Consider the following 17,858-nt stretch of genomic DNA (forward strand, 5'->3'; position numbering starts at 1 on the left):
TCCTCTCTCTCTGCCTCGGGAAGGGGCCTCCCTTTATCCCTGGGCCCCGTCCTGCAGTCTGTGGCTTGCCCTCCTGCCTGTCACTACACACTTCCTTAGGGCTTTGTGAAACCCTTTAGGTGTGCAATGTCACTGTGTCCTCAGGATCCCTGTGTGGAAGGCATTGTTGTTATCCCCGTTTTACAGATGAGGAGACTGAGCTCGACAACATTAAGCCACTTCTCCAAGATCACAGAATAAGAAAGTTGGGGGGGGCCTGTATTCAAATCCTAGACTCTCCAGGACAGCAGCAGCTCCCCTTGGTGAGTGCCTACTGTGTGCAGACCTCCTGCTGGGTGCTTTACTAGGGACACTGCTGGGCGTCCGACAAACCACCACGCGTGGGGATGGGTACTTCTGCTTCCACACTCGACAGACCCACAGGCTGAGCTCAGAGAGATTGTCACCTTGCCTAAGACCCCACGGTGAGCAGGTGACAGCCTGAGACCTTTGTGATAATCACAGTCATTCTGGTTGTCATCTACTGAGCACCTCTTATATGTCAGCTCCTTTCGTTCCTCCTATGCCATTTTATTTAGTTGGAACAATAACTCCACGAGATGGGTGTTTCCTATCTGTTGCACTGGGAGTGTCAGAGAAGGACAATGAGTTGCCCAAAGCAGTACAAGCTAGCGAATTGTGGAGCCAGAATTCAGTCAATCATTTGTTCACTCATCCAAAACATATGTGTCGAGTTTTCTGCGTGCCAGACGCTGTTCCAGGAGATCCACCATCAGCTGAGCAGAGCCCCTGTCCTCGTGGAGCTTACATTCTATTAGGGAAGATCAACAACAAACCAAACAGATATAAAATACGACATCAGGTACCTGTAAATCATAAGGAAAAATAAAACAAGGAGAGCGGGTAGGGTGATGGTGCTGCTATTTTAGATAGGGTGGTCAGGGAAGCCTCTGGAAGGACGTGAGGGAGAGGAAGAGCATTCCAGACAGGGAACAGAGTGCTACAGCCTGGAGGGCTGCCACGGAATGAGGAGGGACCACGGGGCTGAAGCAGAGCGAATGGGGTAGGGGGAGCACGGGAGGGGCCAGACCTTGACCTGAGCTGCGACTGGGAGTGAGATGGGAGCCATGCATGCATGTGCCTTCCACTTAAAGGGACTGCTCTGGCTACTGTCCCAACGCCGTGGCCTGGGCTCTCAGCCCAGCCCACTGCTCGCTCTGACGGGCCCCCAGCACAGCCCAAGCCTCTGTCCTGGGCCCACGGGCTGCCAGCACCCTCTGCACCCAGGACCTCACCTTTGCTCCACCCCCAGGGGACAATGGGGACAGTGGTTATTTCCTTGTTCTGCCTCTTAGAAGGCCCTGACGTTGGAAGATGTGGGCCCAGCTTCTGTTTATTCTAGACAGAGCTTTCTGGACCTTTCTCGAGCTATGAGAAATATGTTAATGATAAGCACAGTGGGCTGGCAGGAAGCTTTCCCAGCCACGGATGATGTCTTCTTAGGAACGCTTGCTCGAGGGAGGAGGCTGGCGAGCTTTTCCATAGTCCAGCTGGGCGAGGAACTCCACGACACCAGCTACCACTTTCGGAGCACCTACTATGTGCCAAGCACAGGCTTATTAAATCCACTTAACCAGTGTTTGGAGCAGGCTCAGAGAGGTAGGGTCACTTGCTTGAAGTCACACAGCTAGTAAATAGAGGAGCTGGGATTTGAACTCAGGACTGTCTGTCCCTAGTGCTGTGGCTTGACACAAGTCTGGATGCTTGGAGCTCCCGGCAGCTGTCCAGGGTTCTTCTCTGACCCCCTGATTCTGCCTTGGTGCCCATCCTTTTCCAACCCACCAGAGGAAGGAGGTGGGTACAGACCACCTTCCCAGGAGCCTGATGGCAGCCCTTCTCTCACCCTCTGGGTCCTCCCCAGGACATCCCTGTCATGGCTCCTGCCTCAGAGATATGGGACCTAGAGCACCTGAGTTTGTCATGACTTGGCCACTTTGCCAGCTGTGGGACCTTGGGCAAGTCACGTCTTTGCTATGAACGGTGTCTCTCATCAATGCAGTCGTTCTGACCTGGTACTGTTTGAAAGAGATAGCAGAGCAAACAACCGGGAATTAGTCCTGCCCAGTGAGAGCTGCCGAGGACCCTCTCGGTCTTCTCTCTCCATCTGCCTTCCACCTCACCACTCCGGAGAGGGGGTAGCTGAGACCCAGACAGGGGAGCTGATTTGCTCCAGGTCACCCTGGAGTTAATGACAAGGCCCATTAGAGGATCGTAATGATAGTAATGAGCGAGGGGAATCAGGGGTCGGGAAGCCCCTTCAGTGCCCACCCAGGCCCCTTTTCACATCCTTGCCAAACTTGTGTCTCTGAGCCAGAGAAGCAGAAGGCAGGGCTGAGAGGGCTGTGAGGTCTCCTGGCTCTGAACCCTCATCCTCTGCCTCGCAGCCCTGTACTGGTGCCGGAGGTGAGTAAAGACGGCCCTTGCCCTAGCATTCCAAGGGGCAAGTAGGCAAGGGCGGGACGGGCCCTGAATCCGGGACAGAAGTGGGTTTGGAGTCAAGGCTGCTCTCCCCACCGCCCCTACCCTTGGGCACTGGTTGGATCCAGAGTCTTTTCCCTCATAGCCACCCCTCCCCCTCCTGCTCTATGCGGACCCTCGATGGTCACAGTAATGTACATACATGCAGCTCCTAGTGCATGCCTCCCAGGGCAGAGCAGGCTATTATTTACTGGTGTCTTAGCTATTACTATGCTCTTGTTTGGCACAAGAATCTGGCAAGATACGTGTTAGAATGTCCGTTTTATAGATGGGGAAACCAAGGCCCACGGAAGAATGTGATTGGTCCCAGGTCCTATGGTAGGAAGTGACAGAGCTGAGATTTGAACCCAAGCCCCCCTGTTCCCACTTTTCACTTCCCACCTGTTCTCTCCTTCCCTGCCTTCGCTGTGGGTGCAGTGAAGTGGCCCTGCTGGGCTGGGTGGGGAGGCCCTTTCCCATGACAAATAGCAGAGGCTGTGTTTGGGGAGTGTTGCCGCCAACGCCAACCAGGTGAGCCTGCAGGTGTGGGGAGGTGCAGCCCCAGGCTGAGCGCAGGAAGTTGAGGGGATGCCCTCTCGGCTGCCTGCCCAGCTGGAGCCTAACAAGGCCAGGCTGGGATGCCCCGGGCTTGAAAGCCCCATAAACTGGGGCAGAACCCTCCCTCCCCAGCCATAGGACTGGGGCTTCCAAAGAAACAATAGTGAATTAGGTGCTAAAGATGTGAAGGCTGCTCCCCAAACATGCAATTAGCTCCTGGGTCTGTTACAAACATTAGGCGGGCCACGCTGGGGACCAGATGGCGGCAAGGCTCACCCTGGAGTCCCGGGACTGCCTGGCTTCCTGGCTGGGGTTTCCAGCTCTGGTGAGGAGGGGAGGCAGCAGGTAGCCCCGGTGTGTGGCCCCCTGCAGAGCAAGTGAGCAAGCCGGTCATTAATCAGGCATTCCCTCCCCTCCCTCGGGCAGCTTCACGGACCTAATTAGCACTTGCTAGAATTTCTGCCCAGCTCTTCTACTTGCGGAAGGAGCAGCTCCTTCAGGGTTCCAGTCTCCCAGGCTGGTCACTCTGCAGCTGCAGGCCTGTGTCACCCTCTGAGGTGGGTCAGAGGTGGTGGCCGGTTTAAAAAGACTGTCCTGGACTTAAGTCTCATTTGCCTACCTCACGCAGGGCTCATTGCCATCGTACTAATAGAACACCAGCTTGGTGCGAGCATTTCCCCCAGTTCTCTCATTTAATTCTCACCACCATCCTCCCAGATGGTTATCTTCATCTGCTTTCTACGGATGAGGTAACTGAGGCAAAGAGAAGGGAGGTCATTTGGGGGAGTCAGACAGAGCTCCCCAAATCCTGTGCATAACTATTACACCACAAAACAGCCACCCCCCCGCCCTCCAGTAATGTTGGCGTTACTCCTGTTTTACATAAGGGCAGAGGATCAGAGAGGCAGAGAGACTTGCTCAAAGTCACAAAGTTCTTAAGTGGTGAAGCCAGGATTTGAAACTAGGTTTACTAGGTTCTGGAACCCTACCTCTCGTCTTCTTCTGGACCTCCACTTCTGTGTTTGTGTTATTCAGGATTCTTTTGGATATAAGTGACAGAAACACATGGAAACTGACTTAAGCCGATAAGGAAATTTATCAGCTTGTGTAACAGAAAAGTGCACAGGCATCTGGCTGGCTTCAGGAAAAGCTGGATCAAGGCGCTCAGTCTCTTCTCGCTGTTTTCTGCTGTGCTGGCTTTATTCTCAGGAAGGCTTTCCCTATTATTCTAGGCTTACATCCTACTGGATTAATAACTTCAGCAGGAAAAGAACATATCTTTCCCACAGGCTCCAGTAAAAGTTCCAGGGCTGACTCTGATTGGATCAACTCTCTCTCTTGAATATTCTTATACCAGTCACTGTGATCTGGGAGATAGAATAGTTTGACTGTCCAGGTCTAGGTCGTGGGCCAGACTCCCTGGGTCGTGGAGCTGGGGAGAGGAAGAGGTAAGCCAACTCCACCCAGCTATAAGTTCTGAAAGTAGAGGATGGATGGTTTCCCCAGGGGATATTGAAGTGTTATTAGTAGAAGAAAGGGTAATCAAAAAAAGTAAGAAAAGTCTATGCCAGTGGTTCTCACACTTGAGTGTGCATCAGAGTCCCCAGGAGAGCTTGTTAACATACAGATTGCTGGGCCCCACCCCTACAGGTTCAACTTCAATAGGTCTGGGTAGGCCCAAGAATTTGCATTTCTAAAAAATTCCCAAGGGATACTGATGCTGCTGCTGTGGGGCCAGGCTCCTACCCTCATTGTTCACTGTTGCCATAGGAGCTGTGTTCCAATCCCAGGCCTTCAGACTCAGGACACCGACACTGCAGGGTACGCGATGGCTTTCTAAGAGGTCCATGGATACTCTAAACTTAAGGGAATCAATGAACAGATCCTCAGCTTTCCTAAGTGTTCTTTCCTAAACTGACCTGTTGCAGAATGCCTCTGTGGCCGGTCCTGTACCCTCCTCCCACCCGCCTTTCTACAATGTCCCTTCTGCACTTTGCACAGAAAGTTACACTTCTCGCCTGCCCTGCACTTCACTGCACGCGTTGCCCTGGGGTGTAGAAAACTCCAGACCATGGAATATAGGGATGATCTCAGCGTGGGGGGCTCCCCTGAACTGTGGTGCCGTGCATTCGTGGTGGGACTCACGCTTTTCTCTTGGATATTGATCTGTCCTGGAAGGGCAAAATGTGGCTCCCAATTTGGTCCACGTTGGGCTACTCTGAGTTCAGGTATATTGTACAGTCGGATGGTGGAAGTATTGAGAATTTTACTTGAATTACCTTGTCTCTGTCTTTTTCATTCCCCAAATATTGTCCTGGAATGCATTCACTACTAAGGGAGGGTTTTGTGGTAGCAAGAGAAATATTGACGGTAGGAGTAACTTATTTTATTCAGGGGCACAAACTCATGGCTAAGTTCCATGCCCTGCCCCTCGCTCTCATCCATCCATCCATCCACCTGTCCATCTACCTACCTACCCACCTACCAACCAAACCAACCGTCTTAGAATTACGACATTAAGATTTGGAAATAGCGCACTGGGAGCTAGGAGTCTGGGGGAAGCGCCTGGTGCGTTTTCTCATCCACCACGTCCTTGGTTTACGTCTCTGAGGGCTATTTCGCCCAGTTTAAAAGAGAAGGAAGTGGAATGTTCCAAACTTATTTTCTACAGGTCATCTTTGAGTACAAGATCCTGTATTGGAGTGAAGTTAGCGTTTTACATTTTCTTAAACATTTACTCAGACTTGTAGGGGAAATATTTTCATTTAACTTTTGCAGAAAGATTACTGGCTGCTATAAATCCGCATTTTAAAAGAGCTGGGGTGTAAATCTCTTATTTTCTCTCACTTGTCACAACTCCTGTACTTATTCTCAGCTAGTATTTATTAGATTTAAATTTTTTTTTTGCTTCAGTTTTCATTAATTTTTATTTTCTTTTTAATTTTTTTTATCTCAGCATATTATGGGAGTACAAATGTTTAGGTTACATATATTGTATCAGATTTAAATTAACTTAATTGCATGTGATATGGATTCTGCTCAAAATATATATAATTTTCAGAATTATTTGGGGGGTTCATGAGCAAAAATATGTGAATACCCCGTTCCAGTCCAATCCGTGCACCTGTACGCCCTACCCCCACACAGATGCACAGTCCTAACCTGGAAAACATTCTCCTGGGCATTGGCTGCTCGCCTGCCCTCGGCAGCTGGGAGCACAGAGGTGCCTCGACACAGCCAGCGTGTGGAGAGACAGCCCTTGGAGAGCTCAGGGCCGAGTGCTGCGAACAGGTGGCCCACAAGGCAGCAAGAGAGGAGGGCGGAGAGGGAGGACTCAGAGCTTTGGATGCACAAAGGAGGAGGTGACCGGCTGGGGAGAGGGTGAGAGCCAGGGGTCAGGAGGCTCGGGGAGACTGGGCAGAGCTTTAAGTGCAAGGAGAAAGGAGGAACAGCACGAGCAAAGGCAAGATGCACAAAAACGGATGAAGGTTTACAGAATGTGGCATGGCAGGAGCTTGGGGAGCTGAAGCCGGGAAGGGAGGAGGTAAGACAGCCCAGGCTGTGGCGTTCCGAGCCCCCGTTTGTGCACGGCACTCCCGCACTGCGCATGCACACCCGCATTCACACGCACTTGCTCTGCACGTGCAGGAGGACTCAGACGCTGATGCTCATCCAGATGCACACACCAACACTGTGACAGCATGGAGTCAGGCCTCCCCTCTTCCCTCCTTCCTCCCTCCTTCCTGCTTGCAACATTTTCCAAGTGCCTACTCTAGACTGAGTTCCTTGGAGATAAAGAATGAATCTGGCACAGTGTCTGGCCCTACAAGTCTTGTTGAGGAGACAGTTAACAACAACCACACACTGGGACAAGTGATATAATGGGCAATGATAGTACAAAGGGGGAGTCAGAGAAGGCTTCCTGGAGGAAGAGACATCGAAGCTGAGACCTAAAGAATGAGGAAGCATTGGCAGGGACGACAGGGGTATTTGGGATAAAGCTTTCTAGGAAGCAGCAGCAGCATGTGCAAAGATCTAGCTAACAGAGAGAACAGTTTGCAGAAATCAAACAGAAAAGGGGCCCAGGGAGGATTTATAATTTCAATATAGGAGCAGCAACTTTGTTGGGAAAAATGTTACTGGGGTCTTGCCTTGGGTTTCTGTTCTGCCAGGGATGCTGGGGCCAGGGCTGATGGAGATTGATGGTGGCGGTTGGCACCATCTTCCTCGAGCGTCCCTCTGGGTGGCCTCGGATTCAGGTGTGGTTCCATCTCTCATCAGCTCTCACCTAATGGTTCCTGCAGCCATTGAGGACCACGGCCTGGATCTGCAGTGTCGGGACAATTTTGGTTGTCACAACTGCGGGTGAGGGGCCTGCTACTGGCATCTGGTGGGGAGAGTCCAGGGACGCTGCTGAGGAGCCTGCAATGCACAGGACGCCTCGACAACAAACAATTATCTGGCCCCAAATGTCAATTGTGCCAACGTTGAAAACCTTTGGCCCACATCCCTTATTTCAGGAGGGTGGCAAGATGGTGATTTTCTAATTCTATTACTCCTTCTCTGTCTATTGACCAGAATTCTTCTATAAGCAAGAACTTTCAGGCCGGGTGCAGTGGCTCATGCCTGTAATTCCAGTTCTCCGGGAGGCTGGGGTGGGAGGATTGCTTGAGGCCAGGGGTTTGAGACCAGCCTGAGCAAGACTGAGATCCCGTCCCTACAAAAAATAGAAAACTTAGCCAGGGATGGTGGTGCGCACCTGTAGTCCCAGCTACTTGGGAGGTTGAGGCAGGAGAATTGCTTGAGCCCAGGAGTTTGAGGTTGCAGTGAGCTGTGACAGCACCACTGCACTCTAGCCAGGGTGACAGAGCAACACTCTGTCTCAAAAAACAAACAAACAAACAAACAAACAACAACAACAAAAAACTTTCCCTCCATCAGCTACTCAGTTGCCCCAAGATAGAGTTCATACAAGAAAGACAAGTGCCTGATTCTTTTTCCCTAACTACCAGTTTTCAGAATAATTAGTTAACTAATATCTTCCAAAGATGAGCAGTGCACTGTTTAAGTATCACCATGAACTTTTGGATTTTTAACTTATTTAATGTGTTTCAATCCATGACAGTCATTATTCTTTTTGAAGGTCAAATTATTACTACTTTGGCTGGTGAGGACTCCTGCCGGTGGCTCTTGTGTCCTTTTGTCACTGTCCTCATGCTTTGATGGGTGCTTTGCTTTCAGGTGTGACAAGATGTCCCAGGTTGTCCCGATGTGTTGTACGTCTCCCACCCCCAGCCTGGAGCTCTTTCTCGAGGGGCCCCGGTTTCTTATAGTGGAAAGTGTTTGGGCTTCGTAAGGGTTAAAAAGAGACAAATTCCACAGAGCTGGAACACAGTTTTGCACAATGCCTGGAACATAGTGCTCATGTCATGTATTTTGAGGACACAAATGAACTCACCCACGTTGCTTTAACTCCCTTCCTGTTGCCAACCTCCCATGCATTCGGACACTCGCTTTCTATCCCTCCAGACAGTCTGGGGAGGGGCCGGGTGTAATGAGGCTCAGGTTAGCGAGGAGATGGGTGGCAATAGTGGCTTTGTCGCGCAGAGGAACCTGCCGGCCACAGAGCACGTCTGTTAGAAATGAAGCCAGGGCAAAGCCGACAGAGGAGAGAAGCAATTAGCTAATTCAGGAGTTGAGACCTTGCTTTTATTTTCACTGACAATTTTAATCCTGCACTAACCTTTGACCTAAGCCTCGGGGCAATTAGTGCCTGCTAGTGAAGTGGTGGTGGGTTTGAACTTCTGCCTTCAATACCTTTGTATTCTGTTACATGCAATTGAGGTAAAAGGTTTATTTAAGCTAAGGAATGATTATTTCCCACAATAGAATCTCCATCCTGTTAGTGAAGTGGCTCTTACAGGCACCCATGTTTGTCTGCAGCCAAAGCCCGCATTTCAGTGACTGCTTTGTCCTCTTCCCTGTGTCCTCCTTGCTTCTCGCACCCTCCTCCTGTTCCTTCCCTTCGCGGTCACAATTCCGTCCGTGCAATGCAGCTAGCATTCACCCAGCACCCACCCGCCGGGTTCTCAGGTCCCAGGGCAATCCTGGCCCACCCCAGACGCATCTCACAGCCCAGCGACAAAGGCAGATGCTTGAGCAGGGCAATTATGAATTATACTGCACTGGGACAAGTGCAAAGTAATTGCACAAGTCTAGACAAGGGAGAAAGATGGCGTGGGCTTTGTGCAGAAGAGTCTGGAAAAAGAGACAAGACTGGAGACATTTTTAACCATTAGACATGAGGCTTCCATGGCCCAGAGAGAGATTTTATCCAAGTGTCCTGAAGGGCAGGTATTTAAAGGGGAAGTATGGAAAAGCATGTGGCTGCCTTCTCACTACAGAACACAGGTGTGGTTCGGGCTCTGTGCTGCCATGTGGGGTCAGGTATTTTGGGGAAGCTCTGTTCCCTCCTCATCCTCCGGGGGTGGGTCTCGACTCACCACAGCCCACCATGCTGACTGCGTTCCCTTTGCCGGTAACTGGCTGAGGAAAGGACATGTCATCGTGCTCTGGCCTCACAGCTATGAGGACGAGGCTGTGGTGGGGGGTGGAGGGAGGGCGTGTTTCTAGGGCAGTTTCTTAACTCTTAAAAAGAGACACAAGGAACGCCTGATCCTTTTTCTGAGTCTGAACTTCGGTGAGGATGTGACGGCTGCAGTTGCAGCTATCGGGCAACCACGAGGAAGGCTGGCTGTCGCCCTCAGGATGGCAGAATGACGAGACAGAAAGAACTTGGGTTCTTGATGACATTGTTTGCTGCTAAAGCTGTATGGGCCCTTCTCGTTGTCTGAGACAACAACATTTTCTTGTAGTTAAGTCTCTTACGGCTGGGTTTTGTGTTGTGTGTTGCTGAAAGCTGCCAATGGGTGTAGGAGAGAAGGTAGAGTTTGAAGAAAGAGTTGTGAAGAGAAGGGAGAGAGCATTTTTGGGAGGTACACAGCCCACACAAAGGTGCTGAGGACATAGGACAGTGGGCCGGGCACAGCGGCTCACTGTGTATTCCCGGCACTTGGGAGGCCGAGGCGGGAGGATCGCTTGAGCCCAGGAGTTTGAGACCAGCCTGGGCAACATAGTGAGACCCCATCTCCACAAAAAAAAATATAGCTGGGTATGATGGTGCGCACCTGTAGTCCCAGCTACTTGGGCACAGAGGCAGGAGGCTCGCTTGAGCCCAGGAGTTCAAGGTTGCAGTGAGCTATGATTGGGCCACTGTACTCCAGCCTGGGCGACAGAGTGAGACTGTCTCTAAGAAAAAGAAAGAAAGAAAAGAAAGAAAATAGGGAAAGTGCGCCCAGGGAGCGCAGTAAGTGCATGGCAGGTCTAGGAAGAGGTCAGATAGGGTTCAGCCAGTTAGGCAGCACCCCTTCCCCCCCAACCTCCCTCTCCCTGCCTTCCTCTTGAGGGCTCCTCTTCTGCAAGCATCTCCTCTACAAATGCATTAATCCCTGGGAGGGAAATGCAGGCAACAGCAGCCTGAGCCTAGAGGTAAATGTTTACCGAGAGCTCCACACCAGTCCCTGTGCTGGGCTGACATGAATGAGGTACGGTCCCCTCAGAGCCCCCAGCCTAAGGACAGAGAATGAAACATAAACCTATGTTTCTAAATGTGCAGTCAGCTTCAGGTGAGAGGGTTTCAGATGGTTCGTGGTCTAACGTTTGTTTTTTATTTTAACATTATGAGTTTATTTTGACAATCAGTTTCCAATATAAGGGTAGAAATATAAGTTTTCCTTTTAAATACATTTAAGCAAAGAAACAGTTAATTTAAGAAAAACTAGTTGGTCATGTTGCAGGTGGTATGTGGATATAGTAAAACTTGTGTGATGAGAATTCAATAAATATGTGCATGTGTGTGTGAATGAGCGACATGTCTGTCTCAGTCCTTCTTCCAGTCACGTGAGAACAAGCTGTTCTTTTAGGAACTGCTGTTCCTGAATTTTACGTGTTTTCACCGGGAGGCACCATGTATTAATATACATACAACCTTCCCCACTCCCACTACAGCTGATCAGTCTGGGATTTTTCAAACATGAAAAGCCCCTCTCTGGAGGCAGAGGCTGTGAGGCTTGAGGCTTGGGAGCTGTTGGCCGCCTGTTCCCTGCCCTACCACAGACAAGGAGAAATAGGAGATACAGTTGATTTTCGTTAACGGTGGTTGTTACCTTCTATAAAGTCGCTGGAAATGAAATCGGTGAACAGCAAACCATTGCTCCCAGGGGAACCACAGGGTTAGGTTCCTTCGAGCTTCTGGCCACAGGATTTTCACCAACCGATCAATACATAATGTTGTTTGTGCGTTTCTGTTTAAACACCTTATTCTGTATATACTGTTGATCAATTAACACTGAGTGGGTGGCCAGCAGCACTATAACTGCTGCCTGGGAGAAGCTTATCCAACACAAAAATGAGAAAAATGTGGCACTGAATGGACCGAGAAAAGGACATTTGTTTACAAAATGAGAGCGGAAATAAGAAGGCAGAGCATCGCCTTGTTTGACCTTAGCTGGGAGCATGTGCATTGAGTGACTCCAACATTTTTCAGCACTCTGCGCATGTCCATGAATGGCCATGAAAGTGCCATAAATATTTACTTGGTGGTTGCAAAGAAATTTTAGTGAGTAGGCAAATTTACAAACACAGAATCTGAATAATGAGAATCGACTACATAGATATAGATAGATAGATAGACACGTATATAAATATGAAATGTTGAGAGGAGAGAGAGACTGGGCAACTCAGCTCTAATGGAGTTTGAGTCACTGGCTCTAGCTATCTCCTTGTCCTTCTTGTCCTTTTTATTTTCTTATTTTTTTATTTTTTGAGACAGAGTCTTGCTCTGTCGCCCAGGCTAGAGTGCAGTGGCGCAATCACAGCTCACTGCAACTTCAAACTCCTGGGCTCAAGGGATTCTCCTGCCTCAGCCGAGTGGCTGAGACTACAGTAGCTGGGACTACAGGTGTGCACCATGACATCCAGCTAATTTTTCCATTTTTAGTAGAGATGGGGTCATGGTCTTGTTCAGGCTCATCTTAAAGTCCTGACCTCAAGCCATCCTCCTGCCTCAGCCTCCCAGAGTGCTAGGATTACAGGCATAAGCCACTGTGCCCGGCCTCTCCTTGTCCTTGTTATAATTTGGGAATTCAATTTTTTTTTTTTTTGAGACAGCGTCTCTCTCTGTCACCCAGGCTGGAGAGCAGTGGCACAATCATAGCTCACTGTGGCCTTGAACTCGCAGGCTCAAGCGATCCTCCTGCCATGCCCTCCCAAAGTGTTGGAATTTACAGATGTGAGCCGCTGCGCCCAGTGGGTATTCAATTTTTGTTTGATTATATGAAATATTTCCAGGTCCTTTCCACATCCACCTGCTTTTGTTTTCCCCAATGCTGATTCAATTGGAGTTCTGTTGCTTACAACCAAAAGAATTCTGACTCAGTATATAAAGCCCTAGCACACAGTAGGTCCTCAGTGAATGTGAATCCCTTCCTTCCTTCATAGAATGCAGGGTTGGCTAAAAGCCTGTATGTCATAGAGAGATGCAGTGGTGAGAAGAAGAAAGTCTGTATAATAAAAAAAAAATAGGGAGACAACTTATTTCCAACTCTTCATTTACCCTTTGCTGCAGAGCAGTTGTTTCTTGCCATGTTCCAGTACAGATGGAAAAGTCGCTGAATGACAAACCCATTTGCAAGCTATTTTTGGTGGAGTTGTGTGTGGTGGTGGCGGTGGTGGTGTGTGTGTGTAATGTACGCGTTGGGATTCTTGGCCACCACCTCTGTTTGTATCAGCTGTCAGCAAATCAGAGGCGCCATCCACGTTTGTCATAATTCATTACATTAATTAACCACTTTTGAGAACTGGGCCCAGGCCAAAGGGGACGCGGGGGAGGGAAGCCTCCACATTGTTGTGTCTCAACCTCCCGGGTCAGAATTTCCACGGTTTGATGGGCTGCCATCGCCTGCACATGTGTCCCCTAACACGCGGACCTTGATGAAATCATCATGTTTATATCTTTGAATATTCTCTGCAGATGATGCCTATGGCAGGAAGCCAGAGGCAAAGAGCATCCCAGAACTTGGCTCGGGAGGCTCAACCCTGTACCCAAAAGAGTTTGGAATTACCCTGACGTCTGACACCAAACTGGTCGTCCTTCTCCAGCCCGTCCCTCCCAGGCCAGTTCCCTGGGCTGGCTGCCTGGCCTAGGCCTTCTGCAGGACAAATGGCACCGGCTGCACCAGCCCCACTCAAGACCCAGTGGGGGGAAGCCATCCTTTCTGCGAGTCCCCGTTTCAGTGAGTGCTGCCATTGCCCACCCAGCTGCCAGGCTTGGAACCTGCGGGTCATTCTTCACTCTTGGCACATCCAATCTCCATATCCTGTTGATTCTTCTTTATTAGCATTTCTCAAGCCCTTCTCCTGCTCTATAGGACCATGCCCATCTGGGCGTCTGTCACCTCTCACCTGGACCACAGCAGCAACCTCACCTCCAGTCTCCTTTTGCCGTCTCTGCCCTCCACCTTTCCTACAGGCTGCAGCCAGGGATTTCTCTCAAATGCAGACAGCAGCATGTCACTCTCCTGCCTTATTAAATTCCTCCATGCTTTCCCATTGACCTTGGGACTCTTCATGTTGCCTTACAAGGCCCTTCCTGGTCTGGCCCTGCCAATCACCGATTCCTGTCCATTTCCACACCTCCCTATCACTTCTTCCAATACAACATATGTTTTTTTTTTTTTTTTTTTGCTTAAATTAGTTTCTGTTGCATGTAACCAAAGACCTTGATTCCTGAGTCATCAAAATTTATATTTGTTCTGCATGTCAGATTAAGGATAATTTTGTTTATTTTTTTCAACAAAAATGTCCTAGGTTCTAACCATGTGCTCAGTAACTGAGCCACCTGTAAGTGTTTAGCCACTGACTCTTTCGTGCTTAGAAACTAGGTCTTTGGTGACATCATTTAAGCTACCGGATCAAGCCTTACCTGAAGCCAGTCCCCCAAATTTTCCAGTGCCTTGATTAAGACAGATTCAACAGATTCTCCTTATTGATGAAGCTGTTTTGAATTAAGTTTTATGGGACTTTCAATTTGATATAGACATTGAATCACAAACTGTTTTTGGATAAAGAAAACATCTGCTTCATCCTCATCCAATCATCTGCTGAGGAGGGGCTAGTTATTTGTACATCCACGCCTATTATCAACCTTTTCCCTACCTTGATGATGAGAGTAATTGTCCTCTGCACATCACTGACCATCTACAAAGCACTCTCACATCCATTATCTCGTTTAAACTTGTCAACAATCCTGGGAGGTGTGTGTAATTGTGTCCATTTTATACATGAGAGAACTGAGGCTCAGAGAGGTAACAGGCTTGCCCAAAGTCACATGGCTAGTGAGAAGCAGAGCTAGTATTTAAATTCTGTCCTCTGATTCAAAACTTACATGTTTTCTTATATTAATTAATTAATTCATTCATTCAAGAACAATAAAAATTACTGAATGCCGGCTACATGCTGACAGATTGCAAAGCTTTGGAAATTCATCAGTGACCAAGACAGGGTCTGTCCTCAAGGAACCTACTGGCTCACAGGAGACACAGATGGTGGCAGTGCCGTGTGAAAACATCTGTGATGAGGGGGCCACCCCTTCGTCCCGAGCCTGGACAGCTGGGCACCAAGACTCAACTACTTCTGTTCTCTTTGTCTCTCTGCGTAAGATTCAAATTCCAGGCTTAGGTGGGGGGACGGGGAGACTGGAACAGATGCAATAAACTGTGTGCAGGGGGAACAGGCAATTCCTCAGGACAAATCGGGACATTGTTAGGAAGAGGAAACGGCAAAATCAAATGTCTACTGTAATTTAGGACTCGGAGCCACTTGCTGGAGTCCCGGGTTATTGTGCCTGAGTGGTGGTGAAGAGTTACAGTTGCTATAGCGTCTACACTCCAGCTTTTATTAAGTGATTTCACTTCTTTTTGGACATTAGATTTTTGTCCCCTAAGTTCTTTTAATTATGTTTAGGAACCACCTTCTATGAATGTTGCTTAACTTCTTAGGGAGAAAGTAGAGGTTGGTGAGGAGGACCATTGCATTTTTTCATCATCTGCTGTAGTAATGTAGATGTTACCTACTGTATACGCTCTCAAACCTGCCATGACTGGCACGGCTGATTGATTCTGGTATTCTTTCCCACTGAGCCCAGAGAAAGGCCCAGAAATCTCACCATTGTGCTCCAGGCAGCCACAACCAATGGGTCACATGAGGTGCAACCTATTTGCTAGTCATATTTTTGGGGCTGTGGGGCCTTGGGAAAAATTCCTGCTTTTTTCTGGACCTCAATTTTTCCATCTCTTAGACAATAGCCTGAATCACCTTTAGGTGCCTTGTAGTTCTGACAGTTTGGGACGGGAAAGTCTTGGGTCTTTAAGTCACTGGGTGAAAAGTTCCCACTTGGGACAGGTGTTCAGCCTTTAGATGGAGGGAGCTCCCTTCCCCTGGAGGCTTCAGGACTGGGAAGTGGTGGGAATCAGATAATACGCTGAGGAACAGGGTAAATATTTTCCTCACAGTCCATGCAGGAAACCACCTTCTACTGTTAGTGCTACCTAACCACCACTACTACCACTACTACCACCACTGTTAGTGTTAACTAACACTGCTAGAGAACACCCCAGGGTAAGGAGTATGGATTTAGGAAGCACCAACAGCAAGGATAGTCACCATTTACTGACCGCCTGCTGTGTGTGTCTGGCTCCATCTCTAACCTCCAAGCTAACGTTGGAATCCCCATTTTACAGATGAGCACACTGAGCTTGGAGAGTTGCAGGTCTGCCCACGCTCACACAGTGAGCAGAGCCGGGACTGGAGCCCAGGTTCTGTGTCCACAGCACTTTCCCCAATTCTATTAATACCTGCTTCCAGGGATAGAGACCCTGAGGGTAGGACCTTTGTTACTGATTGTGCTTAGCCAAACCCCAGCCCCACTTCAGGTCACCCTGGAACGCCCTTTCCACTGCCCCTGTCGCCACCAGACCCAGTTTCATGCTTACTTCCTGGAGGCATCTCTGCTCAACCCAGATGGGGGCACTTTCCCCTTTGTCTCCCACCTTGTGGCAGATGCCTGCAGATACTCACTGCTGTTATCTCCTCAATTCCCAGCCTCCCTTGCAGCTAAGTGGGGAGCGTGACTGGTTCTAGCGGAACAATGTGGGCAGCTGAGGTATGTGATTTCTGGGCCAGGTCATAACATGTTCCGTGTAGTCCTCCATGACATCTCTCTTGCTTGTTGGCTGACATCCAGGAGAGGATTCCAGCACAAGGCTCCAAGGAGGCCCGATCATATAGTGGCTGCGTGGAGCAGAAGCCCTTGCCAATGCATTGCACCACGAAGTGTCTTGTTAAGCCATTGAGGTGCTGGAGTTAGTTGTTAAAGCAGCTGGCATTAAATAGCCTGACTAATACACCCAGCATCTTATAATTCGCCTATTATAACAACAATCACATCGCATTCTATTTGGTTACTTATTTGTCTCACCCACTGGGTTGGAAGCTCCTTGAAAGCAGAGACAACATTTATTTCTCTACGTGCAGTGCCAGCGCAAGAAGATGTCCTTTATTTGTTCAATGAATGCACGAAAACACTGCAAGACGCAGTATAATGATTAAGTCTGCAAGCTTTGGAGTTGGTGTGGGTGGGTTGGAATCCTTGCTTTTTCCCTTGTGCTTGGGTCACCTTGGGCAAGTTACTTAACCTCTCTTCGCTTCGTTTCCTAATCTGTAAAGTGGCAATAATAGAAGTACCCGCTTCATAGAATTGGCGGCTTAAATGAAGTCGTGGGTTGAGCCTAGAGCCTGGCAAGAACTAAGCACTTGAAAACTGTAACTCTTCTTATTATTATAGCTACTATGCCCCCATTTACTCTGAAATCCAGAGAGGTTGCTTGACTGAACCCAGGTCACTCAGTAGGGGCGGAGATGGCCTTTGAATTCAGAACCTCCTCTTTCTGCTGTGCTTGAGGAGCAAGTAGGGAGCCAGTTACCATCTAGGTCCCTTCCCCTGCAGTTCTGGGTCACAGCCAGCACCCCCAGCGGGAGTGGTCACCTGGGAGATTTTAATGCTTTCAGGTGCTAAATTGAGGCAAAGGGCGTGAGTGACTTCCCTGGGGCATAATCATCACACACCGGTTTGGTGGAAAGGAACCCTCAGGGTGGACACATGGCCTGGGGACCAGTGTCCCCAATGTGGAGGAGCCACGTCACACCCTAAGGGTGCCGCTGGAATCCCCAAGGACTCCACCTGAGAGCTCTCTCTGCCGGGCAGGCATTGGGCTTACAGTGCCACAGGAACCAACGAGGGGCCAGCTTCGCTCATTTTCCAGGTCCTCTGTTTTTCTCCCCTCAACTTCTACCTCTCCTCCCGCTCCTTCAGAAAAATACTCAGCAGTTTTTGCGTGGCTTTGGCAATCTACAAGCTTGAATTTCAAGACCTGCTGCCTCTGAAGACTAGAGCCCGGAGGAAGATTTTCAGATCAGCGACCCAGACCCAGACAGTAGGAAGTGCTGGGCTTCCTGCGGGTGGGGGAGATAAGTGCCCTCCAGGTCCCCCACCCCCCAACTCACCACAGGATGGGAGGCCTCCCAGCAGGATTCTGGCTTAAGTCCCCAGGGAAGCTTGGAGAAAAGGCCCACGGAGAATGCTGGGGAATGCCAGGGGCTCCTGGCCT

This window comes from Propithecus coquereli, unplaced genomic scaffold (genome assembly GCF_000956105.1).
Source record: "Propithecus coquereli isolate 6110/MARCELLA unplaced genomic scaffold, Pcoq_1.0 Scaffold301, whole genome shotgun sequence".
NCBI lineage: Eukaryota > Metazoa > Chordata > Mammalia > Primates > Indriidae > Propithecus > Propithecus coquereli.